This window comes from Pseudophryne corroboree, chromosome 6, assembly GCF_028390025.1.
Source record: "Pseudophryne corroboree isolate aPseCor3 chromosome 6, aPseCor3.hap2, whole genome shotgun sequence".
Taxonomy (NCBI): Eukaryota; Metazoa; Chordata; class Amphibia; order Anura; family Myobatrachidae; genus Pseudophryne; species Pseudophryne corroboree.
The window spans coordinates 607,696,352-607,721,924 of NC_086449.1; positions in this window are offsets into that span (position 1 = coordinate 607,696,352).

Consider the following 25,573-nt stretch of genomic DNA (forward strand, 5'->3'; position numbering starts at 1 on the left):
AATCTGTTGAAATTAGAGATGAGCGGGTTCGGTTTTACTCGGTTTTACTCGGTTCTCAAAACGGCATCTAATTGGCTCACGGATGTCACGTGTTTTGGATAGCCAATAAGATTCGGTTTTGAGAACCGAGTAAAACCGAGTAAAACCGAATCCGCTCATCTCTAGTTGAAATCAGAGCACTACATTTTGGCCACCGTGCTTGATCCTAGGTTTAAAGCCTACGCTGTATCTCTCTTTCTGACAGACACAAATCTGCAGAGGTTCAAAGACCTGCTGGTGAGAAAATTGTCAAGTTAGGCGGAACGTGACCCATCAATAGCTCCTCCTTCACATTCTCCCGCAACTGGGGCTGCGAGGAAAAGGCTAAGAATTCCGAGCCCACCCGCTGGCGGTGATGCAGGGCAGTCTGGAGCGAGTGCTGACATCTGGTCCGGACTGAAGGACCTGCCAATGATTACTGACATGTCGTCTACTGTCACTGCATATGATTCTGTCACCATTGAAAGAATGGTGGAGGATTATATGAGTGACCGCATCCAAGTAGGCACGTCAAACAGTCCGTATGTATACTGGCAGGAAAAAGAGGCAATTTGGAGGCCCTTGCACATACTGGCTTTATTTTACCTAAGTTGCCCACCCTCCAGTGTGTACTCCGAAAGAGTGTTTAGTGCAGCCGCTCACCTTGTCAGCAATCGGCGTACGAGGTTACTTCCAGAAAATGTGGAGAAGATGATGTTCATCAAAATGAATTATAATCAATTCCTCCGTGGAGACATTCACCAGCAATTGCCTCCAGAAAGTACACAGGGACCTGAGATGGTGGATTCCAGTGGGGACAAATTAATAATCTGTGAGGAGGGGGATGTACACAGTGAAAGGGGTGAGGAATTGGACGATGAGGAGGAGGTAGACATCTTGCCTCTGTAGAGCCAGTTTGTGCAAGGAGACATTGATTGCTTCTTTTTTGGTGGGGGCCCAAACCAACCAGTCATTTCAGTCACAGCTGTGTGGCAGACCCTGTCGCTGAAATGATGGGTTTGTTAAAGTGTGCATGTCCTGCTTATACAACATAAGGGTGGGTGGTAAGGGTGGTTATCTTTGCATCATGTGATGTTTGGGGCTAATTTTTTTAAGTGCCATCCTGTCTGACACTGCAGTGCCACTCCTAGATGGGCCAGGTGTTTGTGCCGCCCACTTGGGTCGCTTAGCTTAGTCATCCAGCGACCTCGGTGCAAATTTTAGGACTAAAAATAATATTGTGAGGTGTGAAGTGTTCAGAATAGACTGGAAATGAGTGGAAATTATGGTTATTGAGGTTAATAATACTATGGGATCAAAATTACCCCCAAATTCTATGATTTAAGCTGTTTTTGAGTGTTTTTTGAAAAAAAAACACCCAAATCCAAAACACACCCGGATCCGACAAAAAATTTTCAGGGAGGTTTTGCCAAAACGCGTCCGAATCCAAAACACGGTCACAGAACCGAATCCAAAACCAAAACACAAAACCCAAAAAATCTCCGGTACACATCTCTAGAAAAAACCCACTGATTATCTGCAGGGACTAATAGTAGGGTTTTTTGTTATCCTCCAAATGATAATAAATCCTCTAGTATGCAGTTTAAGGGATCTATTCATGAAGTTTTGAACATATGATTTTTATATTTTTCACTGTATCACATCAGTTTGATATATAGCTTGGCTAAGCAGCAATTCATGTATAGTTAACTTTTCTGCAGTGGAATCTGGTTTACAGGGCTCCGGTGATCCTGTGTTCATCAGCAGTCCTCTCTGAGAAGCGTAGAGTTGACAGGCAGGTCTGTTCAGCTCATGCGCTGGCATCAGAATTCAGGAAAGGCTGCAGTGGCTGCTGGGATATAAAGGGGTAATCCAAAAAGTATGACAGGCTGAAGACAGAGAAGTAGGCAAATACCCTGCAATTGTCGCGTGGAAGTACAGATTACACCATCCTGAGATGGCGAATGTGTACATAGCAGTGGAAAGGAAAGTAGAGCTATCCATTCTTTTATAAATCACACTCACAATACGAAAGTGTGGTGATGCAATTCAGACATGAAGCGGGGACGCCGCTGGAGAAGTAATTAACTTCTCCAAGGTAACCCACTCTGTGAATAGAATAAAACAAAATAGGGCTTTTCACTGCTCTAAGAATAGACCCCAAAGTATGCTAAAATAAAGTTGGGGTGGATGATAGGAGATGAGTGCTGTGTATTGGTCTCCATCAGTCACAACTGTATATACAGCGGTAGAGTCTGATAATTCTGGGGTCTATGTACTATGTCTTGGAGAGAGATACACAATCAAACAAAGGGGGGGGTTTCCAGGTGCCTGCAAGTGGCTCAAATTATGACAACAATAACAATGGAATATAATATAATTACCAGAGCTGCCGCCACAACATGCAGTTTAAGGGACAGAGCAGAGCTGCTGCACATGCCCAGTGGTAGCAGCTTCTTCTACCAAGTTTGATGCGTGTGGGGATCTAAGTCCACAATCTGTGCACTGGACCAGAGAGTAGCTGCCAGGAAGAAGAGACAGGAGCCTTACCATGAGATGGGAGAATGTGTGTTTAGAAAGTGCATTACTAGTTCTATTGTGTTTGTGCATTTATTATAGTATGTTTAACCTTTTCCTAACCACTTATCTTATTTATTTTAAATATGTTTAACACAGCCTATACTATAGACTATCTATAGTGTTAATTACTAATACTGTATCCAGTGTATAAAAAGACTAATGTTTACATTAATGTCCAGGGTTGTTACTAGGTTCTTCTACAGCTCCCCCAGACTCCTGCATTTGCTCCAATGTTGCGAAGATTGGGAGATTGTGGATTGCATTGCTTCTAGAAATTGGATTGCTTCTAGAAGTCCGGTGTTTACTACTGAGATAAAGGGGACAGAGATAAAGTAGTTATGAGGGGGTATAGGTCTTAAAATGCATTAATCAAAGTGCACTTTATACTACCAATACTTCTGCCAGCAGCTATTCGAACCTATACCACCACATAGCCACAGCAGTCACTGGCATTAGCACCTATGTTCATTTTATACCTCATATAAGGCTCTATTCATAATGAAAATTGAAGTTTAAATGATCGGGAGCACACAAATAAATGATACATACATAAATATGTGCATATAATGACACACTTAAGTATAATTGTATACAAAGCCTATTCAGCCTAGTCAGTCTAGGTGGTTGCATAGGGTCAAGTGGGTCCTACAGACCTGCAAACCACCCATTATCAATCATTTTTATATATATATATATAAATATATGTATGTATATATATATATATATACATATATAAATATATGTGTGTATGTATATATATATATATATATATATTACACTATTATACCATAATTATATTATATACATATGTAATTGTACAAAAATCTCACTTTAGTGTCACCCGAAAGATCACTAAAATAGCGTTAACCCCTGTATAGATTCTAAATAGAGGTCACTATATATACATAATTGTGTCTAAACACACACTCATTTATCTTTATATGTAAGCTTCTTTGAGTAATTTGTTATATCATACTTTTACTGGATAGCTACCACCTTAGTAATCCATGTAAAAAACTATAATATACGTTTTATTACCATCTGTTCTCTTGTTTTGTTTACATGGAGTCGTTGTCATGGTGTCACAACTGAGGGCCTGAGCTGACGGGAGGCAGCCTCAGTTGTAGGGGCTGAGATGTACCGGAACCTGGGAGGTTGTATCAGACCCCTGGACATGTAAGTAACATGAATAATAACTGCCCGAAGGCGTGACCACGACAACTTGGATAAAAGTCAATGATGTTTATTATGACAACTCCGCAACACAGCAGCAGTAAAAGAAAACGTAAAAGTCAGCAAAGAATAAATACAGTTCCTGGGTACTACAGGATGGCAGGAGCCACAGGGCACTGGTAGTGTGAGATAGTTCTTATGATCTTCTAGATGGAAAGTCCTTACCAGGCCCGACTGTAGCAATGGAGATAACCCAGGATTGTGCCAGCTGGTGTTCCAGGAAAAGCTGGGTTGCTGAAGATAAAACAGCTGCTGTGGATACTGGCTGGAACCAGACTGTTGTTAGCACGGAGTGGATACTGGCTGGAACCAGTTAAATAATAAATGAACTTGGGAGCGATGAAATATGAACTGAAATGTAGAACTTGAGAGCGGAGAAATAATAATACCGGTGGAGAGTGGTAAAGTGTAGAAAGGACACCGGCCCTTTAAGGGAAGCTGTACTTTGCTGGAAGCTGAGATGGAAGCAGGTAAAGTTGTAGCTGGAAACAGATGAATCCACAATGGATTGGAGAGTCAGGCTACACCGCAGGTGGAATGCTGGTGCGGGTCTCTATGGTGGAAGTCTTGAGACAGGAGCTGGAACCTGGAAGACAATCACAGGAGAGAGACAAACAGGAACTAGGTTTGACAACCAAAGCACTGACGCCTTCCTTGCTCAGGCACAGTGTATTTATACCTGCAGCAAGGAAGGGATTGGCTAGGCAATTATGCAGATTATCAATACTGAGAACAGATTGGTGGAAATGATCAGCTGACAGAATCCAAGATGGCTGCGCCCATGCAGACACTTGGAGGGAAGTTTGGTTTGTAATCCATGTGGTAATGAAAACAGTAATGGCGGCGCCGGCCACCGGAGACAGGAGGCGCCAGGCTGACAGATGCACATCCAACCACGCGGACACAGCGGAGGCCGCGGCTGACGTAATCGCCACTCAGACACTCTGCATGCAGAAGTTCAGGGACGGCGGCGGAGGCCGCGGGAGACGCCATGCCAGGTGTAATATGGCGTTTACTGTGACAGCGTCCCAGAGTGACAGGAGAGGATACAGGAATGTACACATCAGGATAACAGATGGAATCCGGTCCTGGAGCGCTGAGCCAGCCTTAGGAGGCATCTGATGGGTAAGAAATGGCGTCCAGATACCCGGATCGTGACACATGGACACTGGTAGAGCAAGAACTATGGGTCTCCTGAACTCCTATAAGATGGCCACCGTAGTTCCTATGAGCCCTATGGACTTTCCCCTCGGAAATATGGCCGCCGTGGATAACCAGCAAGGAGGACATGAACTATACACTGAACTTAACACAGACTGATGATACCCAGGAGCAGAGACCGAGGATCACCGCCGGCGCATGCACAGACGCGAACCGAAAGTGGGGCAGAAGCGCCCGAAGACACGTGACCCGCAACCTCCGTCACCGGAAGTGTGGCGGAAGTGCCGCACTTTGCCTGTTTACACTCTTCTAGACGTTTTTTAGCCTCAGAAAACATCCCTTTTTTATGCTAACATATGCATATTGATCCATATTGACTGATGCCACGTTTTGAAATAGTTACCTTGATTGTTTTGTTACTAGATGTGTAAATTGAATCACATGACTAATTATGACATCACAACCCCTAAGCTAGTATGGAGGGGTATAAATAGGCATGAGATCTCATTCTGTCCCTACCCTTTGAATAAGTCTGATGTGACGAAACGCGTTGGGTTCCCTGCACTGACCCCCTGCCTATTTTTAAGTTAAGTCAGATCTCCTACCTTTTACAAACATTTTTATGCTTTTATTTGTGCTAAAGATTTTATGTTTTATTTCACTCTTATATATTATTAAAACTTGTTTATGTTCTTATATATTTTTTGGCTCATAAATTATAAATATAGTGACTACATTTTTAACAACACAGGTCGCCAGTACCCTTATCCCCCCACTTATATATATATATATATATATATACATATATATGTGTGTGTGTGTGTGTGTGTGTGTGTGTGTGTGTGTGTGTGTGTGTATGTGTGTATATATATATATATATATATATAAAATAAAACCTTCCTTATAAGCAGACAGAGCTCAGGGACTGGGTAAGAGGGGGGATTGCAAATTCTGTTTGTGTCTTGGATCAGCACCTAAAGGGGTAGTGGCAATGTGAGGGGGCAGCAGAGGCATTTACTATTTCCGGTGCAGTGTTTTTATAAGCTCAGATTCAATCACAGACTGAACAAAAGGGGTGATAGTGTGTACTGAGCCAATATCAGAGGGAATTATTACCTCTGTACTGTAGTTATAAACAAGATGTTTTAGAATTGCACAAATATTGGGTTTATAGCTGCACAATTGTTTATAGCCCTGCACAAACTGTAGAACTGCACATCGCATTAGCTCATCTTTATCTTTTTACACACTGCCCAAGTCACGATTGTCCCACTTCATGTATTTAACCACCATCAATTCTCACTTTCGCATATCTGGTTCTACTAGTTGAAGAACAGGAAGATTAAAGTTTAAAAAGTAATTTAATCCCATTTAACATAGTGACCACAATAGTAATGCTTTCTGTACAGTATTGCTAGAAAATGTTTGTAAAAGCGTCTACTTACATGTACATACTGTAAAGTACATTTCATTAAAAGTTCTCAACCAATGAAAAATAGGTCTAATATTTGGTTTCAGCAAATAATGATTTAGTGTTGAGTCTACTTTTATCTACTCTACCTGTTCAATTTGATACTAAGTTATGTTTTTGTCTGTTATTTATTTTATTACTAGGAATGAAGTCGTATGGTATACTAGACATGACTGAATGTACATTCTCTAGACCGTCTCTAGGCATTCTCTAGGCAGTCTGAATCTCTCCTATCCTACAGTATGTACTTAATTCATGCAGGAATAAATAGATGCTCCCAGCACCTGCTTAATCTCAATTTGCATATTCTTTGTAGCCAATTTAAAGGATATGCCTGAGCTAGGTTTATGAATATTGATAACAGACCACAGAGCTGCCAGAATCAATTTACCTTTTAGTGCATCTTAGTTTTAGAGGAAAGCTAATTTATAGAGAAAAATACACAAAGGAAACTCTTTTGTTTTCTTCTTTGTTTCTCATGTCATCATGTATTTCTTTTATTTAGTAGAAACGGCTTTACATTCATTTTGTAGAATGAAATATATCATCATTATTGCTGTAACATTTATTTTGATTAGCCATTTTCATTAGGCAGAGTAGATTGTGAATACATTTGAAATGCTTGGCAAATAACTATGGTATTGCAATTGCAATACATAAGAACTGCAGCAGGTCAGTTTAACCAATAGTTATAAAAGATTAGGGGGAGATTTATCAAAGCTATGAAAAAGATAAAGTGGATAAAGGTAAAGTTCAACCAATCAGCTCCTGTTGTTTTTCAAACACAGCCTGTAAAATGTCAGTTAGAAGCTGATTGGTTAGTACTTTATCTCTCTGCATTTTATCTATCTGTGATAACTATGGCACTGAATTCTAAATGCTGGTTATACTACCATGGTATAGAACCCAGCGCTGTTTGGGCTGAATCAGAAAGCAGCTGTTTAATTTTATTGTCACTCTTTAAAACATGAAAACAAAATACATTAAGTAGAAAGAACAGCGCTTATGTCTGGATATAGTCAATTAAAAATTGTAACACTTAATTACATTTAAGAAAAGAAAAAAAAACAATGTTAAAATGTCATACTCTGTAGCAACAGAAAATAAGAAAGCACTATTAGTAAAGCATATTTGGGTAAGTCGGTACTTGAATAGCTTGACTCATATTATATGGACAGTTACAATTAAGAAAAAAAAACGCAGTCCTAGTGACAATGAATCCACATGAGATGTATTTAGTGGCTCCATGGTTAATAGTATGGACCTTCCAATGTGCTTATTGTCAGACAAAGAGCGCAGTCCTTGTTGAAAGCTCAGGTCATTAGCCACAGTTCAGATAATTAAGTGCAACAGTCCTGTCACTGACCAATGCCAAGCTCCTCCACCATGTTTCACTGCGCATGTGCAGCTTTATCAAGGTGTTTTTAGAATGTGCCAGGTAGTGCTTAGAAAGCTATGCTAATTGCCACATACATTGCAGGTGATTATAATTAAACATGTGACCCTTGAAATTATTAACGATCAAATACAAATTTCCAATTTTATTAAAGAAGTGGGCAGCTATGCACTATATATTCATTACAGAAGTGCCCATTACTTACCCTGGAAACAAAACATCCCAAAAGGGCAATTACTTCATTTAAGAACAAATTGTTTTAATTTAGAATCCTTTATGAGCAATCACACTTATAGATACTTTTAGAGATAAAGAATATCCCCATTATGTACTAGATAAAGCATATAAAGAAGTAATGGATTTAGATAGGAATGATTAATTAATATCTAAAAAGTATCAAAATAGTAGAGACACTGTGGAACACAAGAGAGATTTAGCTTTTATTTCCAAATTCAATACACATTCTAATAAAATAAAGAAAATAATGAAATGTAATTATCATATGCTCAAATGTGACTCTATTTTATAAGAACTCTTACCACCCAATCCTGAATTTGTATTTAAGAAAAACAAATCATTAAAAACAATGTATGCACCCAGTTTAATGAAAACTATTTCTGGAGAATGGGTGGTCTTCAGTTTGCCGGCGGCCGGGCTCCCAATGACCAGCATACTGGTGCCGGAATCCCGACCGCTGGCATACCGACAGCTGTTCTCCCTTTTGGGGGTCCACGACCTCCCTGGAGGGAGAATAGATAGCGTGGCACATGTAGTGCGACACCGTGTCCGCAGCGTGGTGAGCGCAGCGAGCACACAAGGGGCTCATTTGCACTCGCCCAGCTGTCGGTATGCCGGTGGTCGGGATTCCGGCACCGGTATGCTGGCCGCCGGGAGCCCGACCGCTGGCATAACATACTACACCCATGGAGAACATAGCAGATAATCGTAGTTTAACGTCTCTAGGTTTCTAAATATGTGGTGCTAATAAATGCACCACTTGCAAATACGTTCGGAACAAAACAGTGATAGTTCAGAAATCTGTTGAGAACAAGTCCCTAAAAGTAATAAGTTTTATTAATTTTAATACAACTTGGTTTATATATCTCCTACAATGTGGTTGTAACCTGAATTACGTAGTTAGAACAAACAGAAGTTTAAAAATTTGATTTATGGAACATCAGAGAAATATAATGAATAGTTTTATTAAACTAAGTGTTTCCAAATATTTCCTTGAGTATCACAATAGAGACCTGAGTTCATCGACAATACAGAATATTGCACAAACCAAAAGTGTAGGTGATAGGTTCAACAGATAATGTAGACAAGAAATCTATTGGACCACAAATTCTCTATTTCCAAGTGGCTTCAATGAAGCTTTGGACTTGATTACTGTTTTATAATAACTTATTATAACTCACCTGTAAAATCCCCAAAATCCTTTTGATATACTGTAGTTTGAAGTCTGTAATTGGTTTTGAACACTCGTAATGCTTCCTATATTAGAGAGCATTAACCCATTAGACAGAATAGATGTAGTTTCTAAAGCTATAAAAACCACATGACTGGGTTATTAAGTTTAAATTCTTATTGACGAGTGATGTGCACCGGACATTTTTTGGGTTTTGTGTTTTGGTTTTGGATTCGGTTCCGCAGCCGTGTTTTGGATTCGGACGCATTTTGGCAAAACCTCCCTGAAAATTTTTTGTCGGATTCGGGTGTGTTTTGGATTCGGGTGTTTTTTTTACAAAAAAACCTAAAAAACAGCTTAAATCATAGAATTTGGGGGTCATTTTGATCCCATAGTATTATTAGCCTCAATAACCATAATTTCCACTCATTTCCAGTCTATTCTTAACACCTCACACCTCACAATATTATTTTTAGTCCTAAAATTTGCACCGAGGTCGCTGAATGACAAAGCTAAGCGACCCAAGTGGCCGACACAAACACCTGGCCCATCTAGGAGTGGCACTGCAGTGTCAGACAGGATGGCAAATTTAAAAAATAGTCCCCAAACAGCACATGATGCAAAGAAAAAAAGAGGTGCAATGAGGTAGCTGTGTGGCTAAGCTAAGTGACCCAAGTGGCCGACACAAACACCTGGCCCATTTAGGAGTGGCACTGCAGTGTCAGACAGGATGGCAGATTTAAAAAATAGTCCCCAAACAGCACTTGATGCAAAGAAAAAAAGAGGTGCACCAAGGCCGCAGGATGATTAAGCTAAGCGACCCAAGTGGCCGACACAAACAACTGGTCCATCTAGGAGTAGCACTGCAGTGTCAGACAGGATGGCAGATTTAAATAATAGTCCATAAACAGCACATGATGCAAAGATAAATTAAAGAAAAAAAGAGGTGCAAGATGGAATTGTCCTTGGGCCCTCCCACCCACCCTTATGTTGTATAAACAGGACATGCACACTTTAACAAACCCATAATTTCAGCGACAGCTGTGACTGAAATGACTGGTTGGTTTGGGCCCCCACCAAAAAAGAAGCAATCAATCTCTCCTTGCACAAACTGGCTCTACAGAGGCAAGATGTCTACCTCCTCCTCATCGTCCAATTCCTCACCCCTTTCACTGTGTACATCCCCCTCCTCACAGATTATTAATTTGTCCCCACTGGAATCCACCATCTCAGGTCCCTGTGTACTTTCTGGAGGCAATTGCTGGTGAATGTCTCCACGGAGGAATTGATTATAATTCATTTTGATGAACATCATCTTCTCCACATTTTCTGGAAGTAACCTCGTATGCCGATTGCTGACAAGGTGAGCGGCTGCACTAAACACTCTTTCGGAGTACACACTGGAGGGTGGGCAACTTAGGTAAAATAAAGCCAGTATGTGCAAGGGCCTCCAAATTGCCTCTTTTTCCTGCCAGTATACATACGGACTGTCTGACGTGCCTACTTGGATGCGGTCACTCATATAATCCTCCACCATTCTTTCAATGGTGACAGAATCATATGCAGTGACAGTAGACGACATGTCAGTAATCATTGGCAGGTCCTTCAGTCAGGACCAGATGTCAGCACTCGCTCCAGACTGCCCTGCATCACCGCCAGCGGGTGGGCTCGGAATTCTTAGCCTTTTCCTCGCAGCCCCAGTTGCGGGAGAATGTGAAGGAGGAGCTGTTGACGGGCCACGTTCCGCTTGACTTGACAATTTTCTCACCAGCAGGTCTTTGAACCTCTGCAGACTTGTGTCTGCCAGAAAGAGAGATCCAACGTAGGTTTTAAATCTAAGATCGAGCACGGTGGCCAAAATGTAGTGCTCTGATTTCAACAGATTGACCACCCGTGAATCCTGGTTAAGCGAATGAAGGGCTCCATCCACAAGTCCCACATGCCTAGCGGAATCGCTCTGTTTTAGCTCGTCCTTCAATCTCTCCAGCTTCTTCTGCAAAAGCCTGATGAGGGGAATGACCTGACTCAGGCTGGCAGTGTCTGAACTGACTTCACGTGTGGCAAGTTCAAAGGGTTGCAGAACCTTGCACAACATTGAAATCATTCTCCACTGCGCTTGAGTCAGCTGCAATCCCCCTCCTTTGCCTATATCGTAGGTAGCTGTATAGGCTTGAATGGCCTTTTGCTGCTCCTCCATCCTCTGAAGCATATAGAGGGTTGAATTCCACCTCGTTACCACCTCTTGCTTCAGATGATGGCGGGGCAGGTTCAGGAGTGTTTGCTGGTGCTCCAGTCTTCGGCACGCGGTGGCTGAATGCCGAAAGTGGCCCGCAATTCTTCGGTCACCGACAGCATCTCTTGCACGCCCCTGTCATTTTTTAAATAATTCTGCACCACCAAATTCAATGTATGTGCAAAACATGGGACGTGCTGGAATTTGCCCACATGTAATGCACACACAATATTGGTGGCGTTGTCCGATGTCACAAATCCCCAGGAGAGTCCAATTGGGGTAAGCCATTCTGCGATGATGTTCCTCAGTTTCCGTAAGAGGTTGTCAGCTGTGTGCCTCTTCTGGAAAGCGGTGATACAAAGCGTAGCCTGCCTAGCGATGAGTTGGCGTTTGCGAGATGCTGCTACTGGTGCCGCCGCTGCTGTTCTTGCTGCGGGAGGCAATACACCTACCCAGTGGGCTGTCAGTCATATAGTCCTTAGTCTGCCCTGCTCCACTTCTCCACATGTCTGTGGTTAAGAGGACATTGAGTACAACTGCATTTTTTAGGACACTGGTGACTCTTTTTTCTGAGGTCTGTGTACATTCTTGGTATCGCCTGCCTAGAGAAATGGAACCTAGATGGTATTTGGTACCGCGGACACAGTACCTCAAGCAAATCTCTAGTTTCCTGTGAATTAACGGTGGATACCGGAAACACGTTTAACACCACCCAGGCTGCCAAGGCATGAGTTATCCGCTTTGTAACAGGATGACTGCTGTGATATTTCATCTTCCTCGCAAAGGACTGTTGGACAGTCAACTGCTTACTGGCAGTAGTACAAGTGGTCTTCCGACTTCCCCTCTGGGATGACGATTGACTCCCAGCAGCAACAACAGCAGTAGCGCCAGCAGCAGTAGGCATTACACTCAAGGATCCATCGGAGGAATCCCAGTTAGGAGAGGGCTTGTCAGACTTGCCAGTGATATGGCCTGCAGGACTATTGGCGTTCCTGTCTAAGGAGGAAATTGACACTGAGGGAGTTGTTGGTGTGGTTTGCAAGTGCTTGGGTACAAGAGGAAGGGATTTAGTTGTCAGTGGACTGCTTCCGCTGTCACCCAAAGTTTTTGAACTTGTCAATGACTTCTGATGAATGCGCTCCAGGTGACGTATAAGGGAGGATGTTCCTAGGTGGTTAACGTCCTTCCCCCTACTTATTACAGCTTGACAAAGGCAACACACAGCTTGACAAATGTTGTCCGCATTTCTGTTAAAATAATTCCACACCGACGAGGTGATTTTTTTTGTAATTTGACCAGGCATGTCAATGGCCATATTCATCCCATGGACAACAGGTGTCTCCCCGGGTGCCTGACTTAAACAAACCACCTCACCATCAGAATCCTCCTTGTCAATTTCCTCCTCAGTGCTAGCAACACCCATATCCTCATCCTGGTGTACTTCAACAGTGACATCTTCAATTTAACTATCCTTCCAGCACTTGCAGGGGGCGTGCAAATGGTGGAAGGCGCAAGCTCTTCCCGTCCAGTGTTGGGAAGGTCAGGCATCGCAACCGACACAATTGGACTCTCCTTGGGGATTTGTGATTTAGAAGAACACACAGTTCTTTGCTGTGCTTTTGCCATCTTAAGTCGTTTCATTTTTCTAGTGGGAGGATGAGTGCTTCCATCCTCATGTGAAGCTTACCCACTAGTCATGAGGAACATAGGAGAGGGCCTCAGCCGTTCCTTGCCACTCCGTGTCGCGAATGGCATATTGGCATGTTTATGCTTCTCCTCAAACGCTTTTAATTTAGATTTTTGGGTCATTTTACTGAACTTTTGTTTTTTGGATTTTACATGCTCTCTACTATGACATTGGGCATCGGCCTTGGCAGACGACGTTGATGGCATTTCATCGTCTCGGCCATGACTAGTGGCACCAGCTTCAGCACGAGGTGGAAGTGGATCTTGATCTTTCCCTATTTTACCCTCCACATTTTTGTTCTCCATTTTTTAATGTGTGGAATTATATGCCATTAATATATAAATAGCAATGGCCTACTGTACCGTTCTGCTATATATTATATACTGGTGGTCAGCAAAATTATGCACTGTCCTCCTACTACTGCGCACAACAACTAAAATGCACCACAGGTATGGTTGGATAGTATACTTGATGACACAGAGGTAGGTAGAGCAGTGGACTACTGTACCGTACTGCTATATATTATATACTGGTGATCAGCAAAATTATGCACTGTCCTCCTACTACTGCGCACAACAACTAAAATGCACCACAGGTATGGATGGATAGTATACTTGACGACACAGAGGTAGGTAGAGCAGTGGACTACTGTACTGTACTGCTATATATTATATACTGGTGGTCAGCAAAATTATGCACTGTCCTCCTACTACTGCGCACAACAACTAAAATGCACCACAGGTATGGATGGATAGTATACTTGATGACACAGAGGTAGGTAGAGCAGTTGACTACTGTACCGTACTGCTATATATTATATACTGGTGGTCAGCAAAATTATGCACTGTCCTCCTACTACTGCGCACAACAACTAAAATGCACCACAGGTATGGATGGATAGTATACTTGACGACACAGAGGTAGGTAGAGCAGTGGACTACTGTACTGTACTGCTATATAGTATATACTGGTGGTCAGCAAAATTATGCACTGTCCTCCTACTACTGCGCACAACAACTAAAATGCACCACAGGTATGTATGGATAGTATACTTGATGACACAGAGGTAGGTAGAGCAGTGGACTACTGTACCGTACTGCTATATATTATATACTGGGGGTCAGCAAAATTATGCACTGTCCTCCTACTACTGCGCACAACAACTAAAATGCACCACAGGTATGGATGGATAGTATACTTGATGACAGAGAGGTAGGTAGAGCAGTGGACTACTGTACCGTACTGCTATATATTATATACTGGTAGTTAGCAAAATTATGCACTGTCCTCCTACTACTGCGCACAACAACTAAAATGTACCAAAGGTATGGATGGATAGTATACTTGATGACACATAGGTATGTAGAGCAGTGGACTACTGTACCGTACTGCTATATATTATATACTGGTGGTCAGCAAAATTATGCACTGTCCTCCTACTACTGCGCACAACAACTAAAATGCACCACAGGTATGGATGGTTAGTATACTTGACGACACAGAGGTAGGTAGAGCAGTGGACCACTGTACCGTACTGCTATATATTATATACTGGTGGTCAGCAAAATCATGCACTGTCCTCCTACTACTGCGCACAACAACTAAAATGCACCACAGGTATGGAAGGATAGTATACTTGACGACACAGAGGTAGGTAGAGCAGTGGACTACTGTACCATACTGCTATATATTATACACTGGTGGTCAGCAAAATTATGCACTGTCCTCCTACTACTGCGCACAACAACTAAAATGCACCACAGGTATGGATGGATAGTATACTTGACGACACAGAGGTAGGAAGAGCAGTGGACTACTGTACCGTACTGCTATATATTAAATACTGGTGGTCAGCAAAATTATGCACTGTCCTCCTACTACTGCGCACAACAACTAAAATGCACCACAGGTATGGATGGATAGTATACTTGATGACACAGAGGTAGGTAGAGTAGTGGACTACTGTACCATACTGCTATATATTATACACTGGTGGTCAGCAAAATTATGCACTGTCCTCCTACTACTGCACACAACAACTAAAATGCACCACAGGTATGGATGGATAGTATACTTGATGACACAGAGGTAGGTAGAGCAGTGGCCTACTGTACCGTACTGCTATATATTATATACTGGTGGTCAGCAAAATTATGCACTGTCCTCCTACTACTGCGCACAACAAATAAAAATGCACCACAGGTATGGATGGATAGTATCCTTGACGACACAGAGGTAGGTAGAGCAGTGGACTACTGTACCATACTGCTATATATTATATACTAATGGTCAGCAAAATTATGCACTGTCCTCCTACTACTGCGCACAACAACTAAAATGCACCACAGGTATGGATGGATAGTATACTTGACGACACAGAGGTAGGTAGAGCAGTGGACTGCTGTACCGTACTGCTATATATTATATACTGGTGGTCAGCAAAATTATGCACTGTCCTCCTACTACTGCGCACAACAACTAAAATGCACCACAGGTATGGATGGATAGTATCCTTGATGACACAGAGGTAGGTAGAGCAGTGGACTACTGTACCGTACTGCTATATATTAAATACTGGTGGTCAGCAAAATTATGCACTATCCACCTACTACTGTGCACAACAACTAAAATGCACCACAGGTATGGATGGATAGTATACTTGACGACACAGAGGTAGGTAGAGCAGTGGACTACTGTACTGTACTGCTATAAATTATATACTGGTGGTCAGCAAAATTATGCACTGTCCTCCTACTACTGCGCACAACAACTAAAATGCACCACAGGTATGTATGGATAGTATACTTGATGACACAGAGGTAGGTAGAGCAGTGGACTACTGTACCGTACTGCTATATATTATATACTGGTGGTCAGCAAAATTATGCACTGTCCTCCTACTACTGCGCACAACAACTAAAATGCACCACAGGTATGGATGGATAGTATACTTGACGACACAGAGGTAGGTAGAGCAGTGGACTACTGTACTGTACTGCTATAAATTATATACTGGTGGTCAGCAAAATTATGCACTGTCCTCCTACTACTGCGCACAACAACTAAAATGCACCACAGGTATGTATGGATAGTATACTTGATGACACAGAGGTAGGTAGAGCAGTGGACTACTGTACCGTACTGCTATATATTATATACTGGGGGTCAGCAAAATTATGCACTGTCCTTCTACTACTGCGCACAACAACTAAAATGCACCACAGGTATGGATGGATAGTATACTTGATGACAGAGAGGTAGGTAGAGCAGTGGACTACTGTACCGTACTGCTATATATTATATACTGGTAGTTAGCAAAATTATGCACTGTCCTCCTACTACTGCGCACAACAACTAAAATGTACCAAAGGTATGGATGGATAGTATACTTGATGACACATAGGTATGTAGAGCAGTGGACTACTGTACCGTACTGCTATATATTATATACTGGTGGTCAGCAAAATTATGCACTGTCCTCCTACTACTGCGCACAACAACTAAAATGCACCACAGGTATGGATGGTTAGTATACTTGACGACACAGAGGTAGGTAGAGCAGTGGACCACTGTACCGTACTGCTATATATTATATACTGGTGGTCAGCAAAATCATGCACTGTCCTCCTACTACTGCGCACAACAACTAAAATGCACCACAGGTATGGAAGGATAGTATACTTGACGACACAGAGGTAGGTAGAGCAGTGGACTACTGTACCATACTGCTATATATTATACACTGGTGGTCAGCAAAATTATGCACTGTCCTCCTACTACTGCGCACAACAACTAAAATGCACCACAGGTATGGATGGATAGTATACTTGACGACACAGAGGTAGGAAGAGCAGTGGACTACTGTACCGTACTGCTATATATTAAATACTGGTGGTCAGCAAAATTATGCACTGTCCTCCTACTACTGCGCACAACAACTAAAATGCACCACAGGTATGGATGGATAGTATACTTGATGACACAGAGGTAGGTAGAGTTTTGGACTACTGTACCATACTGCTATATATTATACACTGGTGGTCAGCAAAATTATGCACTGTCCTCCTACTACTGCGCACAACAACTAAAATGCACCACAGGTATGGATGGATAGTATACTTGATGACACAGAGGTAGGTAGAGCAGTGGCCTACTGTACCGTACTGCTATATATTATATACTGGTGGTCAGCAAAATTATGCACTGTCCTCCTACTACTGCGCACAACAAATAAAAATGCACCACAGGTATGGATGGATAGTATCCTTGACGACACAGAGGTAGGTAGAGCAGTGGACTACTGTACCATACTGCTATATATTATATACTAATGGTCAGCAAAATTATGCACTGTCCTCCTACTACTGCGCACAACAACTAAAATGCACCACAGGTATGGATGGATAGTATACTTGACGACACAGAGGTAGGTAGAGCAGTGGACTGCTGTACCGTACTGCTATATATTATATACTGGTGGTCAGCAAAATTATGCACTGTCCTCCTACTACTGCGCACAACAACTAAAATGCACCACAGGTATGGATGGATAGTATCCTTGATGACACAGAGGTAGGTAGAGCAGTGGACTACTGTACCGTAATGCTATATATTATATACTGGTGGTCAGCAAAATTATGCACTGTCCTCCTACTATTGCGCACAACAACTGAAATGCACCACAGGGATGGATGGATAGTATACTTGACAACACAGAGGTAGGTAAAGCAGTGGACTACTGTACTGTACTGCTATATATTATATACTGGTGGTCAGCAAAATTATGCACTGTCCTCCTACTACTGCGCACAACAACTAAAATGCACCACAGGTATGGATGGATAGTATACTTGACGACACAGAGGTAGGTAGAGCAGTGGACTACTGTACCGTACTGCTATATATATAGTTATACTGGTGGTCAGCAAAATTCTGCACTGTCCTCCTACTGTATACTACAATGCAGCACAGATATGGAGCGTTTTTCAGGCAGAGAACGTATAATACTGTTGGTCACTGGTCAGCAAAACTCTGCACTGTCCTCCTACTATATAATACTGGCAGTGGCGTGACTCCCGGAGGCAGTGGAGACTTTTGCCGCCGGGCGTTAGCCATCAGGGGGGCACATAAGAGCGGGCACCGGACACTGTAGGTTATAGATGAATTAATCTATAACCTCTACTTGTGTGCGCACTGATGACTTCTGCAGCGAGTGGAAGTGCTCCTGCTGCTGCTGTAGCTGTCAAAGCAGAGTGCCGGGAGCCTGTCTTATCGGTGCGCTGGCATTGGTCCAAGTGATAGAAGGGAGGGGGCGTTGCAGCTGTCCCTCTCACTCTCTCTCTTCTGCTCTGCTGTCTGCGCGGGAGGCTGGGAGGAGGATCGGCGTTCGATCGCGGAAGTCTGTGTCTGGAGTCCCACCGGAGCCAGCGGCAGCTTCCAAGTCAGCAGCCAGCATAGGGAGGTATGTTATTAAACTTTAAAAAAATATTCCCTGACTGACATCCACTCTTTATATACTGAGCATATCTAAATGGCAATCCTCCTGGACTTTAATACACTATTAATATGGAAGCACATGGAGTGCCACCTCGATATTTTTTCCATAATGGACTATGCCATGATCCCAGGAGGATTGCCATTTATATACTCATTAGGAGGACACCCCAGCAGTGATTAATTTATACAGACTGCCAGATGACTGTGTGTGTGTGTGTGTGTGTGTGTGTGTGTGTGTCTGTCTTGTGTGTCCAGTGTGCACCTTTTCTTGGCCTTGTTTGTTTTATATTATGTGCCACAAATGCTGTCTGCAGTATATGGGGGTAACCAATGCTGTGGGGGTGGGCACCACCATCCATATCGCCTCCGGGCACATGGCATGAACTTACGCCTCTGAATACTGGTGGTCCCCAGTCCCCACAATAAAGCACACTGAGCACAGATATTTGCAGCACACTGAGCACAGATATGGAGCGTTTTTCAGGCAGAGAACGTAGATATTTTCAGCACACTGAGCACAGATATTTGCAAGCACACTGAGCACAGATATTTGCAGCACACTGAACACAACTGAGAGAACGCTGCACACGTCCTCTCCCTATTATCTTCAATGCACGAGTGAAAATGGCGGCAACGCGCGGCTCCTTATATAGAATACGAATCTCGCGAGAATACGACAGCAGGATGATGACGTTCGGGCGTGCTCGGGTTAACCGAGCAAGGCGGGAGGATCCGAGTCTGCCTCGGACCCGTGTAAAATGGGTAAAGTTCGGTGGGTTCGGATTCCGAGGAAGCGAACCCGCTCATCTCTATTATTGACATATGATCCTCTTAAAACAACCCTACTTGATGTTACCGAACTATATATATTTGGTCCAGTCGTTATTTAAGTTTCTAAGCAGTGTATACAAATTAACTAAGAATAACAGATGTAGTCTCATAGCTTACGCTGATATCAAAAGCCTATTGGCCACAGTGAGTGACTGGGCTGTTACTAAGCAACATTGACAGCTAATATTGATAGCAGTGACTCCTATTGGCATAAGCTAGCCTGGTGACCGATCTGTTACCATGCAACTAAGTGTACACACCTGCAACAGGGCCTATCAGAGTGCACTTGCTCATGCTTGTCTAAAAGATGTGGATTTGTCCTCAGTACATGGTGAAAGTGCAATGGGTAGTTTGTTCTAATCAGGGGCACAGGGCCAGAGCAGCAATATGCAAGGATGGACTGTATAGACATTTCTTACTAATTGGTTAGTCTGATCACATGACTAAACCTCAATTAAAAAAAAGAAAACTTAAAGAATCAACTATTATAGGTGTGCAAGTTGGTGCGTTCACTTAATCACTTATGATTATGTAGGTTTATATATAATAATCTCTACTTTTATTGAAAGTATATCCTAGATCTCGGAGGGCAGTGACTGCAGACCACTGTAGCCTTCAGGTGACTGCCTTTACTTGAAACCGCTCCTTCCTGGCCTACTCCTATATACCCCACTGCCCCATTATTTGTGCAGCTTCAAGAGTCTCCTGCAGTTAGCGGGCCAACTGTGTGTCTCTCAAGACCCCTCACTTCTAATTCAGCTAAGGCCCTTTTCCTCCCCCCTCTCCAGAAGAGTGATTTTTGTTCCCTGAGATGCTGCCCTCTGGGCTTTTCTGATAATTGGGGCTACAACCTCCTCCCCCCTTCATCTCGCTCACGCAGAGGACATGGACCCACTACTATACCTCCTCTTTGGTGTATTTCTTTGTGACGCTGTTCCCCGCTTCACAATGTCTGGCCCTGGGATCAACCTAATGCTCACTTGAGCTTGGACTGAGTAGCCTACCCTGGATGTTTTTACTTATCGTCCTCCCACCTCTATGCCTCAGTGAAATCCATGTCTTCCCTGACGGTTCTTTAACAATAGTAAAAAATTTTACACTGTTTTGGTCCACATGCAGAGATCTCCGTCCGAGACTCCTAAACAAGGGGGTGCTGATATCTCTCAACATTTTACTAGGGGCACCAAGAACACACAACCTAAGGGTCACCCCTCCCCCCTCACGATTATATGGATAGCTCCGCCAAATTGCCCTCTGCTCTGTCCAGAAAGGATGACATTTTAGCTCACTGCTCTCTTATCATGGACTTTAAGGAATCTCTGGAGTCCAAATTGGATAAAGCAGTGGCCTCCAATAAGACGGATATTTTCTCTCTCGCTTTCAGAGCCACCAAAATGGAAACCCGACAGGACAATTTCCAGAAAGCTTTAAATTACACGGTCGTGACCTGGATCAGATCATCTTAGAATTATCTGATCTCCGCACTAAAAATGAGGACCTTGAAAATCATGAGAGCAGATATAATTTCCGCATCCGCAACATTCCTGAGTCCGTCAGTGCAGATCATTTGGAACCCTACCTCCATACACTATTCTCCTTTCTGATTCCGGATCTGGGGGATGTACAGCTTCCATTGGAAAGGGCTCATCGTGCCCTTTGTCCTAAACCTAGGGGTGGTGACCCTCCCCGTGATGTGGTTCTACGTTTTCTCAAGTTCAAAGATAAAGAAAGGATCCTCACTTCTACTCGGGGTAAACCTCATGTCCTTTTCAACTCAACTAAACTCCAGTTTTTCCATGATCTGAGACCTCTAACTATTGCCAAATGGAGGGAACTTTGTGACCTTACCAAGGCCCTGCATGATAGAAACATTCGATACCGTTGGGGATTCCCCTTCAAGCTGATCGTGGATCTTCAGGGGAAAACGGTCATAATCAGGGATCTCAGTGAAAGCAAGGACTTGCTTTCGCACATAGAAAAGTCGATTTCACTACTCCATTTCCTCTTTTTGCTTTCTCGCTTTGCTTCTCCCTCTCTCAGCATCATGCCATTTGCTGTTGCTTCTATGAATGTTCGGGGCCTAAACACGCCCCATAAATGCTCCCAACTGTTCCGTATGATCCACACATTATGCACAGACATAGTCCTGCTTCAGGAAACACATTTTAAATATCCAGGGCACCCCAGTCTGTCTACTAAATGTTTCTCCACTGTGTTGTACTCCTCAAGCATATCCAAGCATAAGGGAGTTGCTATTTTGATAAACAAAAACTCCCCTTCACTCAGACCTTAGTTGGCACGGATGCAGATGGGAGGTATATAATCTTAGCTGGCAGGCTGGGGAACCTAGAGGTGACTTTTGCTAATGTCTACACACCCAACACAGGCCAACAACGCTTCTTCACATCCTTTTTCATGGCCCTCCAAAAACATAGAATGGGATATGTGTTCTTGGGAGGGGATTTTAAACGCAGTATTGGATCCTCTTTTAAATAAATACACTCCCCAGAAAAATTCCAGTACATGCCCTATATCTACTGATTTCGCTAAACAGATTACAAATGAGTCTCTCTTTGACACATGACATGCACTCAATCTATCCTCTAAGGACTACACCTTTTTTTCTCCACTCATCGTTCTTACTCCAGAATTGACTACCTCTTCTGTGGCCCCACGGCTTCTAAACACATTCTATCCTCATTAATTGTCCCTAATGTTTGATTGGATCACTCCTTTATCACGTCCACATTCGATCTACTAGATGGGCCAAACTCTCGCCCCTCTTGGCGCTTGAATGAAACCCTACTCAAAATCCCATCCTTCAATGCCAAAATTGATTAAATACTTACTGAATACTTTTCTTTTAACAACCCCGACTCAGGTTGTTCCCCACTAATCTGGGAAGCTTACCACAATAGGGAACATAAATTACTCCTCAGAACCCTCACTGACCAAGTTCACACTCTAGACCAGGGCTGGCCAAACCGGTCCTCGAGATCTACCAACAGTTCATGTTTTCCAGGCCTCCTGGAGATCTGTAGAATTGTCAGTTAGGAATGAATGCAGCACATCTTAATTAGTAATGACTACACCTGTGCACCAGCTAGGTGGTCTGGAAAATGTGTACTGTTGGTAGATCTCGAGGACTGGTTTGGCCAGCCCTGCTCTAGACTCACTTCACAAGCATAACCCCTCGGGCTCGAACTATAAATGGCTTATTGCAGCTAGAGCTGCTCTCAACACACTGTTAACAAAAAAAAGTAGAAAAATATCTTTGATGGCTCAATCAGCGCTTTTATGAGAAAAGCAACAAAGCTGATACTCTTCTTGCAAACAGATTAAAATCTTGCAAATCCCTCTCTTCTATAGTCTCTATCAAGGACTCTACAGGTAATATTCACTATAATCCCGCTAGCATCAACGGTATAATAAGGAATATTACACTCACCTGTATAATTCTCCAGACACTACTTCTACCCTCCCTGACCCACACATGCACATCTAAACCACCAAAGCGTTAATTACTGTTATACCCAAACCAGGTAAAGACCAACCTTTTCTCTATGGGGACCTCTCCGGCTATAAGGTTAACAATGACAAATCAGAAGTTCTCCCCCTGCAATTTTTCTTTTACATGGTGCCATACCTCCATTAAATACTTAGGTGTCCATATCACCAAATCTTACCACACCCTATACAAGGCAAATTACCCTCCATTATTCAAGGAGATATCTCAAAATATACTACGCTGGAAAAAACACTTAATTTCCTGGATAGGTAGAAATAATGCTATTAAGATGAATGTTCTCCCGAAGTTGTTGTTATACTTTTTCCAGACTCTCCCAATCCCTGTTCCTCTTTGGATTTTGTCAACCCTCCAAACTCAATATGGTAAATTCGTCTGGAATGATAGAAAGCCAAGACTACGCAGATAAATTCTCCAGAAGAGCTCTACACGTGGTAGTTTGGGTCTTCCCTCCCTGACGAGATATTACCATGCCTCAGCACTCAGCCAACTAGTTGCCTGGCATTCCCCAAGACACATGAAAAGATGGGTTGGCTTAGAGAGTGACCTAGCTCAGGTTGCTTCCATCTCTCACCTTCCATGGCTCCCTCGCAACCATAGGCCTAAAACTTTTCAGTCAGTGCCGACAGTTTTCCTAACGCTTTTGGTATGGGACTGATTACATGCTAAACTCTCACTGCAAAACTTACCCTCACCCTGACTCCAATTTGGAATAATCCCTCCTTCGTCCTGGGTCGGTCTTCTCATATGGCTTCCAACTGGTCAAATGCAGGCATCTCCTGCTTTCATCATATACTCTATAATAACTTCCCATACTCCTTTGCAGACCTTCAAATGAAACACTCCCTCCCAACTCCTTATTTCTATCAGTACCTTCAAATCGAAGATTTTATCATGTCCTCTACCAGGAAAACGCCTCTTCCTAATGTCCCAACACCAATAGAATGCCCTTGTTTATACTGCACCAGAGATCGAGGCATTATCTCTATCCTGTATCAGTCTATTTTATCGCCAGATTCTCCCCCCCCCCCCCGTGCACCACATGAACCTGCATGGAAAACGGATCTAGGGACTTCCATTGATGATGACGCGTTGAACTCTATTCAATTATATATTTCTAAATGTTCTATCAGTTTCTCCATCAAGGAAAACTATACATGCGTTGGTATCTAGTCCCAGAACAATTACACCAAATATATCCAAGTACGCCCAACCTCTGCTGGCGCCCTTGTGGCCACATTGGCTCTTATTTTCATATTTGGTGGAGCTGCCCTAAGATCGCTTCCTTTTGGTCCTCGGTCCGACACCTCATTCAGTCAGTTATACTTGACTGCCACACCCTTTCCCCTGAGACGCTTCTGTTGTTTGCCCCAGCCTGTCAGCTATCTAAGTCTGAAAACAAACTGGCTCAGCGTATAGCCTGTGCAGCTAAGCTCCAAAATGCTAAATCGTGGAAACAACCTACCTCTCCCACATGTCATGATCTTGTGAACCGTATCTGGTTTGTAGTGAAGATGGAATACCTTTCCTACCTGCTGAACAACACAGTGGACACATTTCACAATATATGGACTCCTTGGTAAGCTCAATTTCAAGTGGCTCTCCCTGGTCTCCATTAATGTGCCCTACCTTCTTAATCGTTTTTCCTTCCTCCCGACTCGCTCTTAGCTCTCTTCCGTCTTCTTCTTTCCGTGTTTTCCTCTCTCTTTTTTCTTCTCTCTCTTCAATTTTGCTTCTTAATCCCACTACCTCCTTTCTTTCTCTATTTTTTTTTAATAAGTCCCCCCGAGGGTTCCACTGGTTGACTCTTAGGGGTGTACTTCATCTATTATTTTTGTTTGTATTTTACAAAAAGCTCAGTACGTATGATTTCCTAGTCTATGTAACCCTGCGTGCAATCCATTGTTCTCATTTATGTTTATAGACTACAGTATGTCAATTTGTACCTTTTGTTACTGTACTTCAAGTATCTACTGTTTATATATGACATTGTTACTCTCCTTTCAATAAAAATGATAAAAGTATATCCTAGACTGGGTTAGCCTCCAGATTATATCATTGATTATTTTGCTGAGATATAGCATTGTTTTTATTAACATCTCAATAGGTACAATTATAATGTGTTCTGTCCTTCTTTACAAAGCACCAGGTCATAGGCAAATGCATGGGAGGGGTTTCCAGTTGCCTGGAAACTCCCATCATTTTGACCAGTGGCTCAAATTATGATAATAGCAATGATAAATAATACAATTACTATAGCTGCCACCATATTATGCAGTTTAAGTTTGAGTCCTCAATCTGTGCACTGGACGGTAGAGTAGCTAACAGGAAGAAGAGATTGATGCCATGAAGTGGGAGAATGTGTGCTTAGAAAGTGCAGTACTGGTTTTATTATTTTTGTGTATTTATTTATTATGGTATGTTTAACCTTTTACTGACCACTTATTAATGATATTTAAATGTTTGATGCAGCCTATACTATTGACCATCTATAGTGTTAAATATTTATACTGTATTCCATACAGTATCCAGG